The sequence below is a fragment of the Nilaparvata lugens genome, chromosome 1 (assembly GCF_014356525.2).
Source record: "Nilaparvata lugens isolate BPH chromosome 1, ASM1435652v1, whole genome shotgun sequence".
Classification (NCBI taxonomy): domain Eukaryota; kingdom Metazoa; phylum Arthropoda; class Insecta; order Hemiptera; family Delphacidae; genus Nilaparvata; species Nilaparvata lugens.
This window is the reverse complement of record NC_052504.1, coordinates 79,839,308-79,857,222: the sequence shown is the minus strand read 5'-3', so window position 1 is coordinate 79,857,222 and position 17,915 is coordinate 79,839,308. Positions and strand designations below refer to the sequence as shown.

At 32.3% G+C, this 17,915-nt stretch overlaps 1 protein-coding gene across 1 annotated transcript in view; it reads right to left on the bottom strand.

Moving 5' to 3' along the window:
• Positions 1 to 17,915, bottom strand: part of LOC111049360 — a 443,105-nt gene that overhangs the window by 417,598 nt on the left and 7,592 nt on the right. The window lies entirely within an intron of this gene.

Sequence of the window (17,915 nt, the reverse complement as noted above, 5' to 3'; positions counted from 1 at the left end):
ACCTCTTAGTTTTCTTTGGCACAGTTAATATAATGTTCAGGAATTTTATTTATAATTTTACTGATTACGTATAAAGTTGTCTTCTGATAGTTTCAATGCTAGTAATGTAGATCAATTTTTTTTAGGTGGGTGTCTCAGGTTGTATAGGCTCTTGGCAGTGTAAATTAATATAAATGTCTAGTTTCAATCAATGCATCAATGCATTGATTTAATGAATGAATAACAGAATAAACATATTTATTTTCATTATAATACTATTATTATCAAGAAACTCGTATGAGAAATGCATATTCGATGGAAACTAGTATATATAGAAATAAGGTAGGTCTACTATTAAAACGTTTACTTTTTTCTAGCTATTACATTATTTGGTTGGCTTATATTTAACATTTAGGCCTATAATTGAATGAGTTTTTTCCAATAGGCTTGAGCTTGAAAACTTATGTCCGATTATCATATTAATATTTTACAACTCCACAAACGGCAGTGAGACAAGTCACAAAAAAATTATTACAAGAGCATAAGATTTAGTAGGTACTTGATGTTTCAACTACACATTATTGTTTATTAGTCAACAACATTATTCACCATTGATGAGAATGTCAACCAAATTTGATGATTAAATAGATATTTTCAAAAGTTTACCAGTTGGATTGTTACAATTATTTTTGAACACTGCAAACTGCACTACAAAAATATTAATAAATATATAGTAAAATATTCTGGAGTAGAGTATCCAAAAATATTGATTTATCTAATAGCAGCATTAGAAGTTTCAGTACTGTAAAATGAACAGTGATTATTTGGTGAATTAAAATAAATATCTGATTTAATAAAAGATGGATGAATGGATACGTTATATTTGGAAACTAGTTTTATAACTATGTTTAAATATATCAACAGAGGATTTAAGAAATACTTGTAGAGACAGGAAGTTGAACTACTCCACTTAACTAGGAAATGTCATGTTATGGATTACATTTTATTAAAATGATTCAAATACGAAATATTTATTCAAATATTCAAGCGAATTCTTTTATTTAATGAAAATTGTTCTATTACAATGTTCAAAATACAATAATTCTAAATATAAAATATTCCATATTGTATATTTTTAGGATAATGTTCCTTTGGTTTGCAATTAAATAGATTAATTGTTTTCTGCTAATATTTCGAAGAGATTTTAATCGTTATTGTATTTTGAATATGTCACATTATTCTGAAGTGCTTTGGAAGTAAGTTCAATATTTTATTGTCAAATGATCATAGTAACCAGAAAAAGGGAAAGTGTGTTCTAATAAAGTTTGATATTTACAATAAGGAGATACATGGATCATGTCTATATCTTCAGTAAATTCAGAAATGTTAGTTCTAAAAAATTGCCAAGCCTTGAAATTGATAAGTCATTTTGTAATGTGTGAAGAATCGATAAATAATCAATCTAGTAGATAATAGAAAGAGTAAGAAAATAAAATTGTTTTGGGATAATCACAATATGCAGATTACTAAGATAGAAATACCAGTAACATCACATTTCATATTCGATATGATAAACAGCACATTCACATATTTTTATTGTAATTATAAAACTAAACGGTTAGTTCTTTCAAAAAACTATTTCAAATAAAATTTATTGTTTTCTTATGAATTTCGTAAAACTGTAGATTGTTTTGCTCTAGGTACTCTATATATAGTACTGTTGAAATTTAACTTATCAAATCAAATTACAAGAATTTCATTAAACTTGGCCCATGTTATTGGAAGAATTTTAATATAAAAAAATATTTATAATTTGAAGAAATTTATTATAACAGACTTCTACCATTTATAGTATGAAAATTCAGCTACTACCGGTACTAACAGATTTATTTTTATGAGTAATAATTGGTCATCTCAAGTTGATTCGATCCACCATGGTGTAGACAGCAGACACCTTCAAGTATTCAATCGAGGTTTCAATTGGCAATCATTGGACACATTTTTCATGCACTGTACTTTTGAAACAGTTTATTTGTCTATGGGATTTAATAGTAGCTTTTGTTAGGACACCAATTCCAAGGTCAACTATAGTGATGACAAGTTGACGAACAAAGCAAATATTGTCAGGTCTTGCCATTCATATTTTCAGCATCACTATTACTGGCACGTTGTGGCTGCTTTGCTGTAATAATGTGCACTTTTCTGTCATCAGTAACATGCATACAGAATACAGGATAAACAAGGTACCATACTAATGTCTGCAAGAATAAATGCACTAAAGTTGAAGCATAAGTACGATAATACAGTGTATGTCAAAGAAAAATGTACAAATAGAAAAAATATAGAAACACATAGATGTGAGAAATTGAATAAGTACAAAATAAGATTATAATTTAATTGTATTGATGTCATGTTTGACGATACTTTTTTTATTTTTCAATCCATTTCATACTGGAATAAACTAACGATTCAAGTACCCAGTCTTAATTGAATAAAAACACAAATATGTTGTCAAATTCTACACTGTTTTATTATTTTAGTACACGACCAAGGTTTCGTGACCACACCGGTCACATTTTCAAGTTGAAACCTTGGTCGTGTACTTAATAAAACAGTGTAGAATTTGACAACATATGTGTGTTTTTATTCAATTATGGAACGGTTCTACAATATTGACAATGACTCAGTCGAATTTTTACCCAGTCTTAATTGAGTTTTATCAATTAGGCCCCTGCTGAATCATAATAAAACAAAATTAAAACAGAAGTTACCATGCAAACAAAATAAATCTACATGGTATGTCAACCTTTTATGAATAGAAAATTGTTAGTTGATAATTTTCTCTCTGATAAGTACAATTGATTGAAATTATTTGTAGGTGAAGACTCCACCAAAATATGTCTTTGGATTTCAGATTTTGTATAAGTCTATGCCCATGCCCATAATAGACTATTCCCAGTATTTAGCAATGAAACCTCTTTATTCTTTATTCATTTATACAATAAGTACATTATCAAAATGATAGGGAGAGGAAAAATAAGGTAGCCTTGTGCTATTCCTCTCCCAAATTTAGATAACACATAGTTCAAAATAGGTTCAATTCACAAAATTTTCAGTCCTTAATTTCAACTTCTAAATTATCATTACTCGATTAAGAAGGGTAATTACTACAATATTGTAGTGATTGTTTTATTTTCGATAAAATGTTTGTGTGTTTGAAATTAACTAGCCTACATGCGGTTTTTTTTAATGAATTACTCTTTCATTGGTGTGCCACTCAGTATATTACACCAGTGCATATTACCTAATTTTTAACAATATCTTAGGTCTCTCAACCAAGTGATAGCCATACATTGATATTATAATAATAAACTAATAGTATGAAAATTCTTTTCAAAACGAAGGTAGTCAACTACAAACTAATAGAATTGAATGATTGCATATTTAGATGTTGATAATTGCATATAGTGGCAAATGAGAAATGAGATTTATTTGTTTGATTAATAAATAAAATGAGATTTCTTTGTTTTGAAATTCTTTCCAAAACGAAGGTAGCCAACTACTAAAAGAATTGAATGATTGAATTTAGATGTTGATAATTGCATATATAGTGATAAATGATGAATTTGTGATAAATGATGAATTTGTGATAAATGATAAATTTGTGATAAATGAGATTTTTCCAATTCAATTACAACATGCATTGTTTCTCAATGAGTCTATCTTATACCATAAGTTTTCTAGAGCAAGAGGCGGACTAAATATGTAGTGTTCCTTGCCTAGGAGCCTACTCCTTACATCCGAATGTCCGAGTTTTAATGCAAGGGACATTCTAGGGCGGACAGACTCTTGTTTACTGAACAGAAGGCAGGAAGGGCGTAGCAGCTTATTACACACCATTGCTTCTGCTAACAAGATACAAGCTGTGATAGTGTCATCACAATTAAGAATCAAAGAAATTAGAAGAGTAAGTTCTTGATGCACAAAAGAGATGGACACTCCTTGTTTCTGATCTCATTTCAAAATAAGTACTCATCTTCCAACTAATTAGAAGCATTATTCTAAAGGTGTGAACAAAAGCATTCATTATTTTATTCTCTTCGAATTTTGGAAACAAAAAAATTCAAAAACAGTATATTAAGGCTTCTTGATTCTGACGAGAATCAGACTTAACAAACAGACTAAGGCTACGGTACTATGGGTTCTGAAATAAATATAGAGAAGGAAATTTAGAGATGGTATATGTTAATGAATTATTATTAGCCTACATTATTATAAATCAATACAAATCCTAAACAGCAATTGACTTGAAATTGAATTTTCTCGAATGAAACTGGCAGCCTATTATAAATACAGCAGAATTATGTGACTAAGATTTACCATAAATATCAAAATTATAGAGAGAAACTAGCTGATATTTGAGAAGCATAATCCAACTCGCCTCTTGTTTAAAATAAAATTGAATGGATTTGAAAAAAATACTCAACTTCTAATTCATTTCGCAAAAATAATACTTGCAGAGCATCATGTCTCTAAAATCTCATGAATAATTCGATGCTTAACGTTAGTAAATAAAAAATGCCGGTATTGGATATACGGTATGCTAATATTTACTCATTCTCAAGAAAAACATTTCTATTGTACCAGTAATACTTGAATAGCCTAAGTCACAAAGTATCACAGTTTTACTGATAAAGTAGTATGTAGTTAGTTTACAATTATATTATAAAGTAGTATGTATCGTAGTTATAGTTTTTTCAATTCCTATAGCATTTAAACAATATATCATGAAATCATGTAATTCCTATTCTCATCAATTTTTAGTGATAGCCTACTGGAAATTTTAGGGTTTTGTAAAGAGGTTATTTTAACTTGAGCTACGTGTTCCACAATAAACTATAATCAAACTATAGAGGTCTTGCTGGGCATACAACCAACTAAAATTAATAATGGCGGGTCAAGAATTAATACCGTATCTATTGAATAAGTCAATAATACTACCTACTGAATACAGTTATGAACAACTTGAATAATCAATATACGGGTACCGTTGGAGATGAAACCTCATAAACCCTTAAGCCAAAAAGGCCTATTAGAATAATTTGACTTCCATAGTAGTCGGTACATGTATAGTATTGCTGTCACTCTTCTTTCAATCACAGTTTCACGGTTCCTTTCTCGAATTTGTTCCTGGATCGTTCAGTTAATTGGAAGCTCCATTCATTGACTGGCCACACTAACTGACAGTTGATGAGAATCAATAGCAGCTTGATTCAAATTAAAATGACTAACAAAACTAATTAGATTACAATTCGTCTTTCAATATTACCTTTTACTATTGATTGACACATGGCAGGTGTCCTACTCTTGGTCACGAGTAAAATCAGATTCAAATGAACAGTGAACCAAACATTAATTGCATTTATTTAGCAATCTAATTATATTTCTAGCATTCAATGATTATTGTCACCTGTGAAGTGAGGTGTTGGAAGTTACCTGCTGAGAAGCAATATTGCAGTGTGCAGAATCCTTACTGGTTCAATATGAGTTCAGGGCATATTGTACATGGTTCATTAGAGAAAGGGTGTTAGTGTTATAGTCAGTATTGTTGAGGACATTATTGTTCTCTAGTCTTTGCTTTAACTTTGAACTACAGTATTGAATAAGGTAATTATACTGGTGATTATAACATTTTTGGAATGAATTGCTTTTGGCGGAAGGATGATTCTTTATTGATTCTTAATCACAAATGACAATGTATTGCCAGGTCTTGCAAGACCCATTGCATACTAACACCACATGATAATGGAAACAAATGAAAATTTATGGTATTCAGAACAGATAATAGATATGTAGATAAGGAGATAACTTCTAGAAACAAAGAGTTGAACATATTTGTTAAATAATACAGAATAGAAATAAGAACACTAAGTAAATAAAATGACTCAACAAGGATGATGAATTTTTTCAAGATGAGAGTTGTAATCTTCAGTCACCTATTAAAAATGACAATTTCAAAATCAAAATGATAATTTTTGCGAAGAGGATAATGCCCACTTCAGAATTAAACTTGTACCTGATTGGATAATGGTACACGAATGATATATGCCGAGAGATAAGTGAACCTACACCGTTTTAGGTGGGTTCCATATCACCGGGAAGTGATTCTGGTCTGCAGCTAATAACTGTCTGTTTAGAACTAAATGAAACGGGCTTCAATCAGATTAGGGGAAAGAGAAGTGTAGGACTAAAGGTGCGTACAGATTTACGCGTCGCGAACATGAGCAATTCACTTTTAATCAGCTGACTATATCTGTATTTTTACAGAGACGGTAAGAAAGAGATATAAAAAGCTTGGCATCAGCTGATTAAAAGTGAATTGCTCATGTTCGCGGCGCGTAAATCTGTACGCACCTTTAGAAGATTGTCCTGATTGTCAAATGTAATTTGAGAGATTGGTGTGACTGCAACACAAAATAACTTTTCCGGGCTGCAATTATTAAAGTGAGAATCACAGTGGTGATTTCCAACCTCCGATAGGAGAAGGAACCAAGAGAATAAGAATAATCAGTCACCATTCCAACGAAATAGCCGATAGAGCGGCGCTTATCTCAGTCTATGCGATAAGATGGACCTGCGTACGAGAACAAATGAAAATTTTGGATTCTCAGTGATTTCCACATTTTTCCACTAATAAACTTTTCTCTTATATCCTCACTCTCAAATATTATTCCTGCAAAATTAAATTCTGTTCAAACTAACTTCAGTTTAGTACACAACTCACACAATTCATACGTGCAACTTCGTACCAGAAGAAAGTAAAACGCAGACTATTAGCGGTTAGAGGAAGACACCTTCTCTCCATTCCTGAAATGGGACTCTGAACATAATTGAGGTTACTTTCGGCGCTGACCTACATTTGTCTAAAACCTAATAGGTACTAATATGTGACCGGAAAAAATTTCTACATTTTGTCATGTACCCGTGTAGTGTCACTTTACTTCAGTATTGATATTATTATTCCAGTTCGTCATATTTTTTGTCACTATTTCTTTCCAGTGGATCTGAATCCAACTTAAATCGTATGTTTCCTCATATTTTAAGTTGATCAAGTAAGCTAATAATATCCTTGAATGTAAGCAACATTTTAAAGTTCACCCTAATTTGTAATAGCTACCATTATATTATGTTACCTGTAGATCTCCATAGCAATTGCCATGATTGACAAAGGCCTGATTAATTGACTGATTATTTATTGAAAAATTAGTACGTTATAACTTGATAAAAATTCTATGCGTAAACTATAATATCGGGGACCGAGCTTTGCTCTGGAGTACAAAAGCATAACAAATTTACCACGAAAGAAGAAATTATAATAACATTCATAGTTCATACAGAAATGTTCTATCTAATCACAGTAAATCGAGATTGATTCCCATAGGAATGCAAAAATTTCCCTCACAAAGGTCCGGCTGCACAAAAGCCGGTTAAATTTTAATCCTGATTAATTTTACGTGAATCAAATCCGAGAAGACCATTTCAAAAAGATGGATCTACTGGAATTAATCAGGATTGAAAATAACCCGGCTTTTTGCAACCGGCACTAAGTACCTGATTGAATGATTACAAAAGTTCAACAGCTGAGTCATAATTTTGACTCCGTCCCACACACATGAACTCGCTCACTCACTTCCATCATCAATAGACGACGAAATAATTATTATCAGCTGTTTTTCGAAGGATGAATAATAATTATCCTTTTAATGTCCTTCAGCGAGTTTTCTCAGAGATGAGACCTAGTGCAATCGAATTTTTATATTATAAACCTACTATGTTCTGAATTTCGTGAGAATCGTTATAGCCGTTTTCGAGTTCCGATAAAATACAAACATATAAACATCTAAACATATAAACAGAAATTGCTCTTTCAATAGTATAGGATAGGATATCTACACTATGTCCTAACTAATGAGCTATATCCTATGAGTAACTTTATTCCTGAACTCTATATCCTATGAGTAAACTATAAACTATCTGATTGCACAAATATATCGATTTCAATAATTGATCATACCTTCAGTATCAATGATAGAAAAAGAGCGTTCACCTTTTTGAGCAGATCAATATTCTTGCAATTTACAGAGTTTGTACCGGTATTGTTCAATGACTTTTCCTTGAGCATCAACTTCCAATAAAAACTGGTAAGAACAATACACAAGAATAATGTGAAAATAGGAGAGGAGATAAAATCTCTTATTTTCTGCTGGTAATAATTTGACGATCTGTTCAACAATGCTAGCCAGAACAATGCTAAGAGATTGAGTTATTGTTACACAAGAGAAAAACTTATAGAATATTATTGTTGGTCTCTTCCTCCATGTGATGTCATGAGAGAGTGCAAAGGAAACACACGCGAAGAAATTCTGTTTGTTGAAGAAAATTAACAGATTGCACGGTAAACAAATAAATGGTTGATAACCTGAAATTTTCATAAATTTTAAACACTTGAAACAGTTAGAAGAATAGAAGGGCGTCGCCACAGTCTTTGTGAAGAGAATTGGAGATAAAAATACCATAGAAAAGGTTAGTCTATCACAAAAAAAAAAATTATAACCAAACAAAATAATTATCACCAAAATAAATTATTATTTCTAATCTGAATACATATCTTCCGGAAGACCAGAACAGAAAAGTTGAAAAGTCTATGATTTTGTGAATTAAAATAAATTTATTTATTTATTCACTATTTTAAATGGAAGCAACAGGTGAAACCCCAAATATGCGCCATTAACATGACAATACGATAAATACAATTCTTATTCAAAAGAAAATTTACTAAACTAACGTTGGAAAAAGTACTTGAAAAAACTACTTGGAAAGGATGTTGAAATGATATTGAAAAATTGAGATAAGAGAAAGAGAAGTTGAGAATGGACATGAAAAGGTGATGGAGAGATGATAATAATTAAGTGTGAAAGAGAAGATGAGGATGATGATGATGATAATGATGATGATGAATGATAATAATAAATGCCTATGAAGAACTACGACAATAAAGGAAAAATTTGGGGGCTATATGACACAAAGTATCAGTGGCGTAGGAGAACAGTAAATTGAATTGTATTTAGTAAAAACAAATTAAAAATGAATTGATCATTTTCAAATACCAAGTTTGATTATTTATTAATATAAATCTGTCTTCAAGTAGGCTACTTCTCCTGTCCCTTCATCTCAAATGAGTTGCATATACGGTTTCATTCTCTAGATAAGCTGAATCTAAATAAATTTCTTTTGCAAACATTCCATAGTATAATACATATATTCCATATTATCATTATTCTGATATCGCTATACATTATTTACTAGACATTATTACTATACTGTATTATTTATCTTGAATCAAACTATTTTGTTTTTCATTCTCTATATGTCTACAATATGATATAACTATAACCTGACTGCAGCAGGCAATTGCTTAAGTTTGAGCAAGAGCGAAATTATATGCTCACTATGCGTGGAGAGAAGCTTTCTCATTGTAATGCTCCATGATTTTGACTAATTGAAATACATGGCTCCACAGACATGATACAAGCACACAGACAAATACGAATTATTACAACTGAACGGTACATTCTGCAATTGTGAATCATGCATAGTAAAATGCAATAGAATGTTTTAAGGTCATATAATATTGTACCTTTTCATCTTCTTTCGCTTTCCTTAGAGCGGAAGATCGATCTTTTTGAAGGAAAGTAATTACGGTACCGAAAATAATTAGTAGCATAGGTTTATGATTGTTAACAGCAATAGCTTCGTAAATGCAATCAAGCGTGAAAAAGAGAACAGTAAATTACAAATTACATATGAGTTTTTTTGGAAAGTTAATAAAAATTCATAGAGCACAAGGTATTCTTAATTCTTCATTTTCCAGTTACAATAAGAGACATGTTTATAATTTTGATCATTTTCAATGATACTACTTATAGGTTTATCAGGTTTACCCGTGAAGTTATTAACATGTATTTGCAAAAAAAAATTATTTCGAAATTATGACAAAAATCAATAAATATATAGAATCAATCTATACTACTTAAAATCATATTTCAATAATATAAATTGGAATAATAAAAAATCATTACTAAGTTACTATAAATTGGACTACATACTCACTTCTTATGAGTAAAACTAGGCCAATGAAATAAAAGAGAAATAAGCCTACATGCCACAATGCCACTATATATAGATCTTATTTTTAGAAACAATTTTCTTGTTACAAGCTTTTATTGCTTGAACTGTACTCTTATCGGAAACTGTATGGAACAATTTTTTTAGGATAATGCTTTTCTTAGGATGATGCCCTTGATCTTAAAGCCTGTTTATGCATGGGTAAAAGGAGGGACGATTGAAGGATATTCCGTACCAAAAGATATAAGCGGGATTCTCAACTACCAGATAGGTGATTATGAATATAATTAATCAGTCCTATTTCAACTTGTATTATCACAGACTTGGGTCCGTACACTTGACGATATGCAAATCACCTGTGTATCATTTAATTAAATCACATTTTTTTAATTATATTTCAACATAGTCGGATTATATTCACATTCAAACTATCTTGATATTTAGGTACTTTCAAATTCCATTACAGTTACTTTCCTGATTTGCTATCGAGATCAATTTTTTAGAAGCACAATTTATGATAAAATAACTAAATAAAATATTATTTTCCACAATGAGCTCTGTACGAGTCACAGTAGACGCATGTATAAAACTCGTCGGCCTAAATCTCCTGATTCTACTCTTCATAGCAACCATCTGAACAAATACATCACTGTTTAGGTGTAGCTGAACTCAATTCACGATATGCAGCTTGTGACGTGTAAACTCAACTATTGACAACCATTTATCTTCGGTGGAATACTGGAGATTGATGAATGGATTTTGATTGAAATAGTAGTTAATTTCGAATATAGTGTTGAAGTTTATAACTGGGTTTACTTTTTTGTTCAGGGTATTTACATAAAAATTAGAAAGCATAAAAATAAAAATATTTATAGGGTACTTTGATTTCCAATTTTTTTGTATAACAGGGTAATTTGGAATAAAGAGAATCTTTCTCAAATGCTTTTGATGTTTTTCAAGGCGAGTTGAAATTTTTTCAACAAATATATAGTTAACAGGTCGAATTTCAGGCTTTCAGCTAGCCTACATGAAAAGTCAACAATTTAAGCAATAGAATTTCTTTGAAAAAACTTCTTTTTTGAGTTTCGTACATTTTCTTCAAATATTACTGGTCTATTTCTGTTCCTGTATTGGCGATAATAACGGCCTAGTTCAACTTTAAGTACTGTAAGTTAGGAATATATTAAGTCTCATTGCCAAACTGGTCATAGACTTCAAACGTTTCTCTTCGTTTGCAGCTGAATTATGGCCCTTGTAAAACGTATGACACTAATACGTTAATTATTTATGAATACTATAGAGTGTTGAGAGACAACACACTTTTTAGTACAGCTGAGTTGAGGTCTCAAGTACTTAGAGCGCATATTGTGTTTTGCCGTTTGCGTAGGTCATTGTACGGTATTGCCAGTTACAGTGTTGAAAGGATTCGTTTGTACCTAGGTCATACATTGTCATACACAGGTCTTAAACGTCTGATGATAGTTACTAACATAAAGAGTACTATGCAATTAACGCAATGAAAATATTAATAAATCAATAGACTAATATAGATACGAAAATTCAGAAGAAGAAGAAGGAGAATAAATAAAAACTATCAACTACTTATTTGATTTAAATAAATTGAAAAATATACAGAGTGGGTGAAAAGGCCAAGAACGGCTTAATATCTCAAACAAACGGTTTGATTGGGGATCCTACTCACGTTGAAAATACTACTTTACTATGACTTTGAAAAACTGGTCCGCCATCTTGGATCCGCCATATTGAATGCAAATTTATTATTTAAATATGAAGGTGGTCATGCAATACATTATTTCGATATGGAATTTCAAAAAAATGAATGGCGAAAAACGCATATCAATATCTCAAACCGTTTAAAGGATATTCACATTATTAATCAATATAATTTAATTTAATTTAATTAATAATTAATAATTAATATTATTAATTATTAATAAATACTATTCGAAGCAGAGAAAAGAGAAAAAAGTATGAGAACGGCTTAGTATATAAAAAATGTGATTCCAATATATATGGGTGTGATTGGGAATCCTACTCTAGTTATTAATGTACTAGTTATTAATGAACAACTATAAAAAAAAAATGATGACGGTAAATAAAATTTATTTGAAAATATACTACAGTGGACCTTGGTACAGTACATTTCAAGGGACCGCTCAAAAAATTTTATTAAGAGGTCTCTACTAAATCGAGGTGTGAAATATAATTTATCAACCTATCAAGGTTGAAAGCTATATATGGACGTTTCAAGGGGCTACAGAAAAATGTACTAAAACGGGGTTCACTATAACGAGGTTGGACTGTACTGCTTATTAGAGCAAATCGACTTTATCTGTGTATGACAATAAAAATACAGTACAACTGTAAGTGAATTGGAATTTTCAAAAAATCGAAAAACGTTCTACTTGAAACCTTGCGGTTCTGGTCAAAAAGTTTGATTGAAGTTTACGTTCCAAAACGGTGATAAACTTTATGTCTCAGAAACAGAAATGAAAAATATAAAGAGATATGCTAAATATTTGGTTTCATTTGATATCGACATTCTACAACATTTACAGGTAAAAACAACCACGATTTTAAATATTTTATCAATATGCTATTTCCTTGACAGTGAGGATTTCCTGGCTGAATCATGCTAGGCCGAACGACTGACGTAATATATGTGCGGAGAATTTATTTGAGCTAATCAATATACGTACAATTTCATTCATGTATTGAGTGTTGAATCATCATTATATGAGTCTATTGAACGAATTTTTTGCTTCAAGTTCAGACTCGAAATTTTTAAAATTTAGAGTGCTAGACAGAACAGCGCTAGGACACTGTATTGTACTGGATAGCTTGGCTTCAGAGTGAAAAAAAATTCTAAGTTAGGTCCATGTTATAATGGCAGTGTTAGTATAGCAATGGTATTGCTATCCTTGTCCATCATTCAACAAAGCGGATAGCGCTATCTTTTTCTCGGTTTGCTCTGTTGCCAAACCGTCTTTTAACCATGTAGAATTGATAACTAATTAACAAAATATTTCATCTTAATTATGAAAATTCATTATGAAATTATAATTTCTTGCTTATTAAAATATAATTGATTATTTTAAACAAGATTGAAGAGTTAATATTACATCAATAAACCTGTATCAGCTACTGTCTATAAAAGGCATTGACAAGACAGATCGGCAACGTTTTTCTCCTATTTTTCTCCACTGCCATTATAACGTGGACCTCACTATAGTCTTCGGTCAAATGACCTATATATATGAATAAACCATACATTCCATACATGGCTATTTTGCGCAGATGCGATTTCAACGCTTAATGAAAAATCTGGTGTGGCGCACTCACACAACTTTCCTTGCCGTTATGAAATGATCAACTGACGCTAGTGTTCCTGCGCACATCAAATCTACTATTCAAAGATCTAGTGTTCACGCACATCTCAAGTCTACTTATAAAGAAAGATCTGAGCCAGCTGGTGACAGGACAAAAACGCTGGAGACATACGAGGTCTGCTATCTCTTCATAGTGAATCATATAATAGAATCAACAGTTGCAATCAGTTTGCAATTTTATAATCACATTTTCTCGAATTTCGAGCTTATTTTCAATTTAAGGTGAAAATGTTACTGAACATTAATTGTAGAGATTTTCATGCTCAATCTTTTCCACTCGAATTTTTTTCTTTAAAATTTATCTGAAGCCTGATGATTGGGAATCTAAAATCAAACTTTGAATAGATGGGGCGGAGCTACTGACATTTTCACAGATATGGGACTTGTGGCAGTTGATAGAGCTATCAATAGCTATTTTAGGTATGAATTTGATCAAAACCGTTGGAGCCGTTTTCGAGAAAATCGCGAAAAACCCTGTTTTTGACAACATTTTCGCCGCCATCTTGAATTGCATTTGATCGAAATTGTTCGTGTCGGATCCTTATATTGTAAGGACCTTAAGTTCCAAATTTCAAGTCATTCCGTTAATTGGGAGATGAGATATCATGTACACAGACGCACATACATTCATACACACACACACACACACACACACACACACACACACACACACACACACACACACACACATACAGACCAATACCCAAAGACCACTTTCTTGTACTCAGGGGACCTTGAAACGTATAGAAATTTAGAAATTAGGGAACCTTAATTTTTTTCGGAAAGCAATACTTTCACAAAAAAAGTAAAATTATCTATTTTTAGGGCTTATTGCAAACAGATGTAGATTACCTCCTGACAAGCCAGCTATATTAGTAGCCTGCATTTAGAGGAATTTGGTTCTTCGGTAATGCAACTGTAATGATGCTTGGTACGATAAAAGGTCAATAGTTTTATGGTAGGCCTACAGGCATCACTGTTTTGTTAATCTAACCACTGTCACTGTTTCTAACCACATCACTGTTAATCTAACCACTTTTAAATCGACCTCTTTTACAACGAACTTCATAGAAATCTTTGAATTAAGCTCGAAAACAGAATAGAGTCTATTTCAAAAATGTCACGTAGTAAACAATTTTTAACATTCGATTTTGTCATTTTTTGTTCTCATGAGTATGGAAATGAGACGATTTGGGAGATGACTTCATAATTTTTTGTAAAGCATTACTTTAGACCTCCAATTCACATTTCACCATAAATAGTTATTAAAATCATTCTTATTTCAATTTGTTACCAATATTTTAAATTTAGTGAAATTGTGTAAAGTGTTGGGAAGGCGATGCCAGATTGCCAGATAGCGGAAGTTAGCAAGGGGCGTCTAAATCCAAGTCCGTCGGGACTACGCCTGCTAACTAAAATTCCTGCAATACAAAGCCTGCTCACTTTTCTCTGATAAAATGACAATTTGATACTACTGTATGCATTGCTCTCTATTTCAGACATTTCTGTTGTGAGTTAATCACAAATACACTATTAACTGTCAACAAGGTTCATGAAAACTTGAAATACGGATCAAATATAGGAAAAACATTACCGTATCTCATACCATGACTACTCACTGAAGCCCAGGACCCTAATTTGATACTACAGTATGCATTGCTCTCTATTTCAGACACTTCTGTTTTGAGTTAATCAGAAATGCACTATGAAGCATAGAATAAAGATATCACCTAGATCATTTGTTCATGAAAACTACAAGGTACATGAAAACTTGAAATACGGATCAAATATAGGAAAAGCATTACCGTATCTTATAGCATGACTAATCACTGAAGCTCAGGACCCCTTTCATGCAACGTTCCGATCCTACTCATGTCCGATATTTCTGTGGGGTGGAGGGGTGGTGGTGGGACAGACATGTGAGGCATGCACCATATTCTAGGTCGTTGTCATCAGTGATCAGATCGGAGTGGGATCGGAACGATGTATGATAAAAGTGGCATTGGCTTTACTCGTAATTGCTCTAACATTCCTCACACCTCTACTCTATATATATTTACTATAGTGGGGTCACGTTATAATGGCAGTGGATAAAGATAGGAGAAATACGTTGCAGATCCTCTCTCTTGTCAATGCCTTCTGTAGACGGTAGCTATGATACAGGTTTATTGATGCAATATTAACGGTTCATTCTCGTTCAAAATAATCAATTATATTTTATTAAGCAAGAAATTATATTTTTCAATAATTTCGTAATGAATTTTTATAATTAATATGAAATATATTTTGTTAATTAATTATTAATGAAATACAAACACAAAAATTATTAATTCTACATTGTTAAAGACGATCTGGCAACAGAGCAAAGCGAGAAAGAGATAGCGCTATCCGCTTTGTTGAATGATAGACAAGGATAGCAATACCATTGCTAATCAAACACTGCCATTGTAACGTGGATGGACCTCACTCTAGCAATTAATCAGGCCTGTTTGTTTTTAAAAATAGGTAGGTGAAAAATCATTTCTGTTCATTATCATCAGCTATTGCGATAACTGATAAATCGATAAGAAATAAATAGATAATAAAATTATAAATCAGTTTAGAGTAAATTAACTTATTGATTGATGAGATAGAAAGTGGAGATTGGTGGTTGAGACCGTTGAGTGCAAAATTTACGAGACGAGTACTTCGTATTTGTATGCAGGGTATGGTGTTTATCCGGAAATCCAAAGCGTCAACCTAGCATTCGCAAGTCTTTTCGGTAGAAAAAAAAATAGAATGGTTCGCAATTGTTGTCCAATTAGCCATTGTTCTAGAACCGAATCTTGTTATTGAGTTGGCCTGAAGACTTGATTTTCAGTCTCCAACAAGTGCCAGTCAATTATCGGCAATCAGCACGCTTTACGTGGGGTCCTCATGACTCCACCCACAATAATTGAGGATCGAATAATCGAGTCAGATTATCACAGTCTCTTATACGTGCAGTTGACGCCAGATAAGTACAAAATTACTTGGACCGATCATGCAATCCTGCTTCCGTCGCAGCCAACTATTGAGGAGGCTGTGGCCCTACAGCAATTGTCCTTTGCCAAGGACATGAACTCAAATTACAATCTGAATAAGGTGTCCTTCACATGAGATCACATAGAACAATTGATACATGATTGTGGATTGAATTCGGAACGAAAAGTTGGATCTGAAGTCAGATGAGTTTCTAAACAGTTATAAACTCATACTCAGAGCCTGACGTGGGGTTTCTACCGCCCCACAAAAGTTTGATCTGGAGTCAGTTTGGTTTCTAAACAGCTTCTAACTCATACTCAGTCTGCCATGGGGTTTCTACCGCCCCACAAAAGTTGGATCTGGAGTCAGTTAGGTTTCTAATAAGTTATTACTCATATTCTGGGCCTGACGTGACGATTCTACACCCCTATGCACAATAATGTGGTTTTTCATACTTCTCCACTCATAAACAATAACCATTAGAGTGGAGTGATCCGTGGTCTAGTGGATAGTGTGCTTGCGTAGCAGCATAGAGATCCCGGGTTCAAACCCTCATTATCAAAAGTTTTTTAACCAGATCACTACCGTGTTATCAGATGGGCACTTTAAACTGTCGGTCCCGGCTGAGTATGACAGTTTTAAGGAACATTGACGTCTTAAATTATATATTCAGGCGAAGGGACCTTCCCGCAAGGGACTCCCCACCAACAAAAGCCATACGAATTCACTTTTTTACCATTACAGTGTAAAAGTTTGTCCTTCTTAGCCTTTTTATCAATGTTTTTGAGGTAAATTATTATACCAACTGATTGGATTTAATAAAACAAACTCCACTCTGTGTAGGATTTAGGAAGAACATTTTCCCTCCACTGCTCTATTATGTTACCCAAACATGTAATAATTCCTAGTTATTCTTTCAACGAAGTTATTTATTTCGATCTGCTCTTCAAACTGTAAAATCATTGAAAAAGAAAACAAATATCAATATAGTTACAGTAATGTGAGTTTGAAGTGAATATTCTTTGTTTGTATACATTGTGCACTTTTTTGAAGCTGGTTCTTGGCATTATTCCACACAGTCATTAAAATGTTTTTCACAATAACATGAACAAATAGACGTGCAGTAGAAGAAACATTCCTAACAAGTTGATCAACCATCATTTTACTCCAAATAAGATATTAATAAACAGACTGAACTACTAACGCTTGTAACGTAGTCTCACACTGAGAATAGACAGAGATAAAAAACAAATTGGGGAGCGAGCAATGGACCAACCCGAAGCTATGGGAGAGACACGAGAAGCTGAAACATATTTTCCACTTTTTTATTTTCTTTCT